A 10,430-nucleotide genomic window follows, 5' to 3' on the forward strand; every position below is an offset into this window, starting at 1 on the left:
TAATTTATAGCCTTTTCTCACAGCAGCTAGAATAATTAAATGTGTCATTTTGATGGCAGATTGTAATCCAGAAAGGACTATGGGCCTCATTTATCAATCTAACGTAGAAACGAGCGCAGATCCGTGCGCACAAATCAACTTACGACAGAGTTCACGCGTGATTCATGAAACATTCGTATGCCGCCAATCTCATCCTACGAATGATCGCACGTTGATAAATGTGGCGGCAGAAAACAATCGTCATTTGAATATCACGTCCCTAAAAACACCCTGGTTTAGAAGCCTCGCCCCTAGAGTTTACAAAACGGAGAAACGAAACCCGGCAAAAAAGAGGAAGTAATCTTATGAAAGAGAAATTGATCTTACGCCAAAATCACTCGTTAACCTTGTAATTGCAAACAATTAGGCTACATTAATTTATATGTATATTAAAATACTGGTAAATATAAACAGCCTATTTAGTTCCCCTCACTGTACAACAAATATAGTGGCATTCATTATAAACAGCATACAAATGTCAAGCAAAACTGAAACGGCATTGGGCTCACGAGCCTGTCTCATAACACAAGAATCCAAATGTTTCCATTTTGCCATATGCCATATTTTTGTTAGCATAACTATTATTCTTTATGTAGCCTAAACATGGCTTTATACTTCAGTCATGTGTCATGTTCCGTGTAAAATCCTTCACATGCGCAAAAAATGTTTGTTTGGGCACTGCATGCTGATTTTACAGCGGACCTTTTAAAATAAACAGTGTAACTTTTATGTTTGGTTGACTGCATTTTAGTTTGATGGTGAATGGCTGAAATGTCAGGCAACGGTAGAACTAATGTTGTTTGTGTGTATGTGAGGCGCCTGTGCGATCAGATGGATTAAATCAAATAAAATCAAATAAGAAAAAGAAAAAAATGCATTAAGAGTGTCACAAAAACGAGCGTAACCTATACTTGTTGCACTTGTTGCACTTTTTTCCTTTTGTTAATCTATTAATTATATTATAGCCTATTATATATTTGTGTTATCCTATTTATTTTATTCATTTTATAGACTTAATTTCTGTTTTTCTCCTTTCACAGAAGTGCTGCAGGTGCATAATGCGATGATTGAATCCCCATGGTATGTGGTTTATGCTGCTATTCGCACATATAAAGCTAAAGCCCTGTATAAAAACCAAAAAAAAAAAAAAAGACATTCTAATCTTACTGGTTAACGATCGACTAATGAGCTTCGTTTGTTGGTCAGGAAAATAAAAATGAACAAAATGCTGTCATTCTACAATTCTCCACCAGATTTATGTGCTGCGCGCTAGTTCAGGTAACTCAAAAACTTGCGTACACGAGCTGAGACCAGACGTGAGATTTGATCGTAGCCACCGCTCACGTCCATATTGATAAATTCCAAGTTTTGCATTGAAACTACCGTACGCCCAATTTTCTGTCGTACGTTCGTTTCGTAAATGAGGCTCAGTGAGCATGTGCTGAGCAGTGAGGACTGACACTCATTGCTGTCTGCTAGCCAACAGGTCAGGACAAGCAGACTATCAAAGAAAACATTGCCGTAGGTGGTGCATTCCTGAGGTTATGCTTTCTTCTTGTGTTTTAAATCCTTCTGTCTGTTGTCCAGGCTCTAGTTTGTGTTCTTCTCTAGTTTGATTGTGTCAGTAGGGCTGGTGATCAGACAGTATGAATGGGAGTGTGTTTATGTATGTGAGAGATTGGCAGGAACATGAAGCCTGTCAAGGGAGGGCAGGTCAGGAAATCCTGCCATAGAGACATACAGTACTCACAGACATCTGTCATTGGCAAAAACACAGATAAAGTATTGTTTATGTACGTCTGGAACAGGTATGCTTTCATAAATAGGTTTGTGCATATTTTAGGAATGTGCAAAACTACATATTCTAGTATTATTTGTGTTGACTAAATTCTGTTTGACTAACTTTTTTCTGCAGAACACAAAATAAGATATTTTGAAAATTGTTTTGGTGACCTTTGATTATTTCAGTATTACATGTAATTCAATAGGTTCATAAAAAGGCTGATATGAACCTCTGGTACTTTCGTAATAAAAAAAAATCAGAAATATGATGTGAGTTAATATGATGTTATACTTGTTTGTTTAGTGTTTTCTCAGCATTTTAATTAAGATTATGTTAATGTAACAAATTTTCAATAAATTGAGGCCCCTGGAAGTTTGCTGAGGCCCCCTAGTGGGCCCCGACCTCTGGTTGAGCATTACTGAACTAGATACCATTATCTTGGTGACAAATTCTGATTTTGACAAATCAGAATCATCACAAAAAACAAAATACATCACAGAAGACATCTCTAATTAAAAGCATCTCTAATTAATTGATTTTATATAAAAATAATTTATTATCATTTTATGTATAAATTTTTGTTGTGTATTAACATTTTTCTGCTAAATAAATTCTGGTAAATAATATTTCCGGTAAACATTCCTTAAAAATAATGTTTAATAATCATTATATTAGTAGTAGTACAGTCATTACATTATGCAAGTAATATTTCTGTCACAGTTTCTTCAAGTTAAACTGAACTTTTATTTTGACAGGTTGCTGTGAAGACGTTTAGTAAACGAAACCGCACATCTGCGCCCTTCATTTACAAAGAGACATGCAGAACATGCAGGATTCATATTTAAGTGGTATTTTTGCAGTTCAATATTCGCAGACACTGGTCCAGATCGCATTTTGATTTAAGTGTACTGACCTATTTTAATGTATCCATCCAAAATTTGCCAAATTCTGTGACACTTTGCGTTATACAGTAAATTACATTTTTATGACTGGATTCTGTGATTCCGTTCACGTTTTCCACATCGTGTAAATCATAGGGCCCTAAACAATTAGATCAATGAATGTAAAATTTTCAGTGGCAACCACCCCCAAAAATCATGCCCCAAAAGGCATTTGTGTGTTTGCCTCCATCTAACGTAGAAACGAGCGCAGATCCGTGCGCACAAATCAACTTACGACAGAGTTCACGTGTGATTCATGAAACATTTGTATACCGCCAATCTCATCCTACGAATGATCGCACGTTGATAAATGTGGCGGCAGAAAACAATCGTCATTTGAATATCACGTCCCTAAAAACACCCTGGTTTAGAAGCCTCGCCCCTAGAGTTTACAAAACGGAGAAACGAAACCCGGCAAAAAAGAGGAAGTAATCTTATGAAAGAGAAATTGATCTTACGCCAAAATCACTCGTTAACCTTGTAATTGCAAACAATTAGGCTACATTAATTTATATGTATATTAAAATACTGGTAAATATAAACAGCCTATTTAGTTCCCCTCACTCTACAACAAATATTTTAAATTTAATGGTATTCAGAACAGAACAAGAACGAAAAATAAGTAGTTATAAAATTATATATTAAACTATAAAATAAAACACAAATTATGCTATAGTGGCATTCATTATAAACAACATAAAAATGTCAAGCAAAACTGAAACGGCATTGGGCTCACGAGCCTGTCTCATAACACAAGAATCCAAATGTTTCCATTTTGCCATATTTGTAACATTTGTTAGCATAACTATTATTCTTTATGTAGCCTAAACATGGCTTTATACTTCAGTCATGTTCTAATATCCGTGTAAAATCCTTCACATGTGCAAAAATGTTTGTTTGGGCGCTGCACGCTGATTTTACAGGGGACCTTTTAAAATAAACAGTGTAACTGTTTGGTTGACTGCATTTTAGTTTGATAATGAATGTCTGAAATGTCAGGCAACGGTAGAACTAATGTTGTTAGTGTGTGCGCGAGGCGCCTGTGCGATCAGATGGATTAAATCAAATAAAGATATAAAGAAAAAGAAAAAAATGCATTAAGAGTGTCACAAAAACGAGCGTAACCTATACTTGTTGCACAGTGTTTTTTTTTTTGTTTTGTTTTTTAATCTGTTAATTATATTATATCCTATTATATATTTTGTGTGATCTTATTTATTTTATTCCTTTTATAGACTTAATTTCTGTTTTTCTCCTTTTACAGAAGCGCTTCAGCTGCATGATGCGATGATTGAATCCTCATGGTCTGTGGTTTACGCTGCTATTCGCGCATATAAAGCTATAGCCCTGTATAAAACAAAAAAAAAGACATTCTAATCTTACTGGTTAACGATCGACTAATGAGCTTCGTTTGATGGTCAGGAAAATAAAAATTAACAAAAAGCTGTCATTCTACAATTCTCCACCATATTTACTATGCTGTCCACAAGTTCAGTAGGCTAACTCAAAAACTTGCGTACACGAGCTGAGACCAGACGTGAGATTTGATCGTAGCTACTGCTCACGTCCATATTGATAAATTCCAAGTTTTGCGTTGAAACGACCGTATGCCCAATTTTCTGTCATACATTCGTTTCGTAAATAAGGCCCCTGTGTCCATCTGGAGTTGCTCTTCAAGTTGGTCTCACTGTAGGGGCAGTAGAAGAGCCCTGAAGTGGCTTCTGGGAAATGTAGAGCAGAGAACATTCACGTCATCCAACCTCAAAATCTCTCCAGCTATAGGGAGAGTTGTACCTGTTTTCTCCAGAGCTTCTGCGTATGGAGGCAATGTGGCCATTACGGATCACAGCGAGAGCCACACCTACCACTCCCTCTACAAAAACAGCAAAAGCCTGGCAGGACTCATTACTAAAGCACTCACCTGTCAATCAGGAAACCTGCAGGGCAAGCGTATCTCATTCCTGTGTGCCAATGACGCCATCCTACACTGGGGTGCAGTGGGCGTCCTGGATGTGTGGCGGCATAGCTGTGCCCCTCTACAGGAAGCATCCTCCAAGTGAGCTGGAATATGTCATCTCAAGACTCCCAGAGCTTACTGCTGGTAGCCAGACAACCTTTCATGGATAACCTTGAGCCCTTGGCCCAGAAACTAGGGCTACCCTGCCTGCAGCTTCCCACCACGTCTAGCCTGGATACTCTACAGTCTGAGGACACACAGATGCTGCCTGAGGAGAACATCTCAGACTGGGCAGAGAGGCCAGCCATGCTCATCTACACCAGCGGCACCATGGGTAGACCAAAAGGAGTGCTTCACACCCACAGCAGCCTGCAGGCCATGGTGAATGAGTATTTAAGTTGTATATATTCATACATTCTCACAAATAGCACCTTTTTCCTTTTTAAGCTGCTACATGAAAATTGTATCATCCTTAAATAGTGATGTTGACCATGTCCCGTGATTTTTCATGGATGCTTCTGTTTTGACAGAAGAGCAAAAACTTGGTTATTAAATTATTTTTAGATACAAAATCAGATTGGATGAGCCACATTTGAAGCTGTTTGGAAATAAAATTTGCTAACAGTTTTCAACTGCTAAAAGATTATTTAAAAAAATCTCATAGCCATGTCTAGGGAACAGAACATCAATAAAATAGCCATATCAAGGCCTAAAAAAGCTTAAATGTTACATGCCTGATGTGGCTCTATTATTTTTTTTTAAATCACTCTAACACAAATATTTATTTATTTATTTATTTTTATTTTTTTTTATCCAGCGTTAAGGGTGTTTTAGATGCCCTGCTTCGCAGCATGCCTACAATAAAACACCCCTTAAAGGGAGAGTGCACCCAAAAAAGAAAATTCTGTTATCACTTAATCACTCTCAAACTTACAATGGAAGTCAATCGGAAGCCAATATTTTTCATACCAACATTATTCAAAATATCTTCTTTTGTGTTCCACAGAAGTAAGTCATACAGGTTTGCAATGACAGTGAGGGTGAGTAAATAATAACAATTTTAAATAATGTTAAATAATAATGTTAAAATTAGTGTAATGCTAAGCCTATAATGGCTTTAGATTTTTTTATTTTTTTTATTTTTTAAATAGTATCATTCTAAACCGAAACCATGCTGCACAACATTGTATATATTCATTCTTGATGACACATATAATCAAATGAGGGGATCAGGAGTTTCACCTACTCAGAGGAATTGTTACATGAGGATTATTTACAGCTATTTTAGTGTGAGATGAATGATAGATCCTGAATTAGCTTTGATGAGAGCTGAAACTGTGGAATGAGAACCCCTCCCTCCCCTGATGTCATTGCCTTCTTTTACTTTTGTTCCACTTCACCTCTCTGAATAATCATTCTGATTGTTTAATTTCATGGGCCACTCAAGGCAGTGTTTTTTTTTTCCAGCAAAAATTGACCTGCATTTCCAATAGGGTGGAAAATTAGATCACTCTCAATTAAGAGGGAGCCTCTTCTGACAAGCTCAAGTGCCTGTGTTCCACTAATACTGGACAGAGCTGCTACTGGTCAACTCTTTATCATTCTCACTAAAGTGTTTAAAAAGTAGTCTACTCACCACAGTGTCTAAGTTTTTTAACTCTTTTAGTTATTTTTTTATTATTATTTTATTATATAAAAATGTATATAATTTATATAAATATCTGATTATATACTGTAATTAATAAATGTATTTTTCAAAATCCATACATTGTAGCTAATTTAATTCAGAATTTATATAATATAATAATTAGGGGCCAAATTTACTAACAGCTTGCACCAGCGCAAACCGTCTTTTGCCATTAAAATAGTACTGTCAGGATTGACTAAAAACGCCGCAGTGAAGAATTGGTGCTGAAAAGGTGTGGACACAGTTATTTGTGCGCCTGCCTTATTGAATATTCATTTGTAGAAATTTCCCTTTCAGACACAATTTAGGGGAGGAGAGTATTAAAATAAATCAAGCAACGCGATTTACTAATGCGTGCGCTCGTCAAATTACTGGTATTTGTGCCATTATTTAAGGCTCCAAAAAAGCATGTCTTAAAGCAGATGCTAATTTGCGCTGCTCTTGGTAGATTTTGTTAGTCATTATGGAAAAGGCTGTGTCTGTGTTCTTTAATTTGCGCATTGTCAATAAATCACCCGCAGAAATTTCCTCTCCCATTAGCGCTCTCACGCCAATTTGCCCTGTTTAGTAAATCTGGTCCCAAGTCTGTAAATCCCTGTCATAGTCTATGGGTACATACAAATTAGTTTTTCCGTAACATTTACAATTGTGGTGAACTGCATTTTGTTTGTGTGCGTATGAGGAATGACTGTGTGGTGTATTGTTTACCAATTGAAAGGTAATTTTTCATTTTAAAATAAGAATTGTATTAATAATTAATGAAAAGAATTGTTTCATTTTATATTAAATGAAGACAGTGCTGTCCATAGATATCAGAGAAATTTGGAAAGGAACGTAATCAATATTGATTTTTTTTTTTCTTTTATGAATCCGTGATCAAAGTGATGGTGTACCTGCAAAATATACATAATACATAACTGGCAAAATATGGAATGGCAGCTAAGATAAAAACGGCGGGCCCCCCAACCACCAAAGCATGTGGGCCCAGCTCCTGTGAGAGCTCTTTGGCCGCTGCCACAACGCCAGGGCCCAAACCCTCCATCTGCTGTAGGTGAACCAAAAACAACTGATAGCAGCTCTCAGTGATATGTGTCGGGTCACCGCTATGATAGCAGCAACATTCACAAATGTTTACAGAACAAGTGGGAACCCAGTGTGCCTGTAGCTTTCTCTATTTCTGTTTTATCATGTGATAGAAAGTCTAAGGCCTTCTCAAGCTGTACGGCTGACCCATCTTATCTGCGGCCTATTATGCATCAAACTAAGATTGCTGTAAAGACACAAATCAATGCCATCCAGTTAGCATTTTTAAACATTCGCTCACTAAAAAATAAATCATTTCTAATCAATGACTTAATAACCACAAACAACCTGGATTTTATGTTTCTAAACGAAACATGGCTAGAAGACAGCTGCAGTGCAACAGTCCTCAATGAAACAGCCCCTCTTAACTTTACTTTCATGAGTGTCTGCAGGACTGTTAGGAGAGGTGGAGGTGTGGCTGCTCTATTTAAAGATGTCTATCAATGCAAGAAAGTGTAATTTGGTCAGTACTTGTCTTTTGAATATCTAGGGATTGTGTTGAAAGGTGCTCCACGTATTCTGTTTATCATTATTTAAAGGCCTCCAAAATACTCTCCAGCCTTTGTTGAAGAGTTCACAGAAATGTTATCAATGATTTCCTCAGAGTTTGACTGTTTTGCTATTGCAGGGAAATATCAAATCTTCCTTTTATAGGCAAGATTATTGAAAAGGTGGTTTTTAATCAGCTGAACAAATACTTAAACTCAAATGGATACCTGGACGATTTTCAATCTGGTTTCCGACCGCATCACAGCACAGAGACAGCACTCATTAAGTTAATAAATGATATTCGCTTAAATTCGGATTCTGGCAAAATATCAGTGCTGGTACTACTAGATCTCAGTACTGCGCTTGACACTGTTGATCATAACATGCTTCTACAGAGACTGGAAAACTGGGTCGGGCTTTCTGGGATGGTACTCAAATGGTTCAGGTCATACATAGAAGGGAGAGGTTATTATGTGAGTATAGGAGAGCATAAGTCTAAGTGGACGTTTAGAAATACCAAGGGTCCACACAAAACAAGGGGAAGCTATTTTGCCGCCCGCAGTCGGAACCAGCTTCCAGAAGAGATCAGGGCCCGTATTCACAAAACATTTTATCTTACCACTAAGAGTTCTCCGAAATAGAAGAAAAAGTTTTTAGCTAAGAGTTTTCTCTTAAAACCTATTCACAAAGCTGCTGAGACAAACTTTTACTAAGGAATAGACTAATTATTATATGTATGCTTCTCGTAAACAATTAGTCAATATGCATTAGGGCTGCCCTCGACTAAAGATTTTTCTGTCGACTAGTAGTTGTTCATTTTAAGCATTAGTCGACTATTAGTCACTTGTATTAATAAACCATATAGTAAATCATATTAATGAGCCTTTAATTGCCTACATAGCCTAATAAGCGCTGAAGCACACGCAAAAAAGGCTTGCCACAGCGCATCGGCAAATATAACATTTATGAATGTGTTAGGGAAAAACAGCAAGTACACTGCATTAATGTTTTAATAATTTGTTGTTACACTAGTGCTTTCTGTTTTCGGTTTAAGAGATGAAGTCGGCAACACTGACTCGTCATCTCCGCAGTATGTGCCTGCATGTTTCATACGGATTATATAAGAATAATCTGAGAAAATATTATCTGAGAATATTTGTTCCTTTTCAAGGGAACTTCGAACTGCATCCTCTAGGGGTCGCTATGGGGAACGCCTAGTCATGATCCGTGTCTGAAGCATACATAAAAAAAACACCAACAACATGTTGGCCGGCGACAGCCCATGACGTCACTACCGGTGCGACTATAGTATAATTAAGCGCCGGGAGAACACGTCATTCTCTTCTTCGTTTTGTTTGAAGCGTGCATTCCGTGGTAAGAGCGATCTTTCTTCCTTCATTATGGCGAGCACTAGCAAGACGTTTAGAAGATGTGTGCATCCGTGTCATCGTTATTTGACACCTGATGACACACATGATCTTTGCGTCTTTTGTTTGGGCGAAGAGCACGCATGCGATGTCCTCGAGGGGGCAATATGCGTTAACTGTGAGCTTTTTCGATGAAAAAGCTCTGCTCTCGTTTGTCTCTCTTTTCGATGAGAGAGGGGCAACCGTCTGCTCCCCGCTGTTCAGGACCCGCCGCTGCTGAGGCATGGAGGAGAATGAGCTCGTGGGGATCGCAGGTGGATCTGGCCGATGAGTTTAAAGAGGGGCTTTCCCTCTCGCGTTCATCGGCTGTGGACGAGAGTGAGCCGCTGGAGGATGATGTTATTTCCCTAACATCATCTGATCCAGGGGCCAGTGCTCTGCTGGGCCCAGGAAGAGCAGGGGATGTCTGAGGAGGGCGAAGAGGCTAAGGCTGAGCCCTCCCAATCCTCCTGCCCTGCGTATGATGAGCTATTGGAGGTTATGGATTGCGCCACGGCAAGGCTTGACTTGCTGTGGAAGTGGGCCAAGAAAGTGACGTTGCGAGGTCGTCTTTCTGACCATAGCCCTCCAGCTCAGGTGAGCCTTCCTTTTCTTCCTGATCCCTCCATGCTACTAAGCAGGCCGCCTCTGCTACGGGCAGGTCCATGGCGGCTATGGTGTAACGAAGAGACATCTGTGGGTGAACCTGGCAGATATCGGGTGGTGGATGAGGAGATACCCCCTGACATTGTAAAGCGCTCTGAGTGCCTAGAAAAGCGCTATATAAATGTAATTAATTATTATTATTATTATTATTATTATTAAGAAAGAGAGGGGCTTTCTTCTCGATGCTCCGATTTCACCTTCCGAACTTTTCGGTACCTCCGTCGAGACGGTGGTTGAGGGAAGCGATCACAGCTCGCGCTCCTCCCCCGCTGGTAGGGATAGCGGCTAAGGGATGTGATCCAGACAAGGCGTCAGCGCTTTCGTCTGGATCAGAGTGATACTTGAGTATCTACTCATTTCCCTCGGGGGTTTTAACTTC

At 38.7% G+C, this 10,430-nt stretch overlaps 1 pseudogene; it reads left to right on the forward strand.

Annotated features, from left to right (window-relative positions):
• Positions 1-4,370: 4,370 nt before the first annotated feature.
• LOC107685864 (acyl-CoA synthetase family member 3, mitochondrial-like) overlaps positions 4,371-10,430 on the forward strand; it is a 50,049-nt pseudogene continuing 43,989 nt past the window's right edge.

The sequence above is a fragment of the Sinocyclocheilus anshuiensis genome, unplaced genomic scaffold (genome assembly GCF_001515605.1).
Source record: "Sinocyclocheilus anshuiensis isolate Anshui unplaced genomic scaffold, SAMN03320099.WGS_v1.1 scaffold1018, whole genome shotgun sequence".
NCBI classification, from domain to species: domain Eukaryota; kingdom Metazoa; phylum Chordata; class Actinopteri; order Cypriniformes; family Cyprinidae; genus Sinocyclocheilus; species Sinocyclocheilus anshuiensis.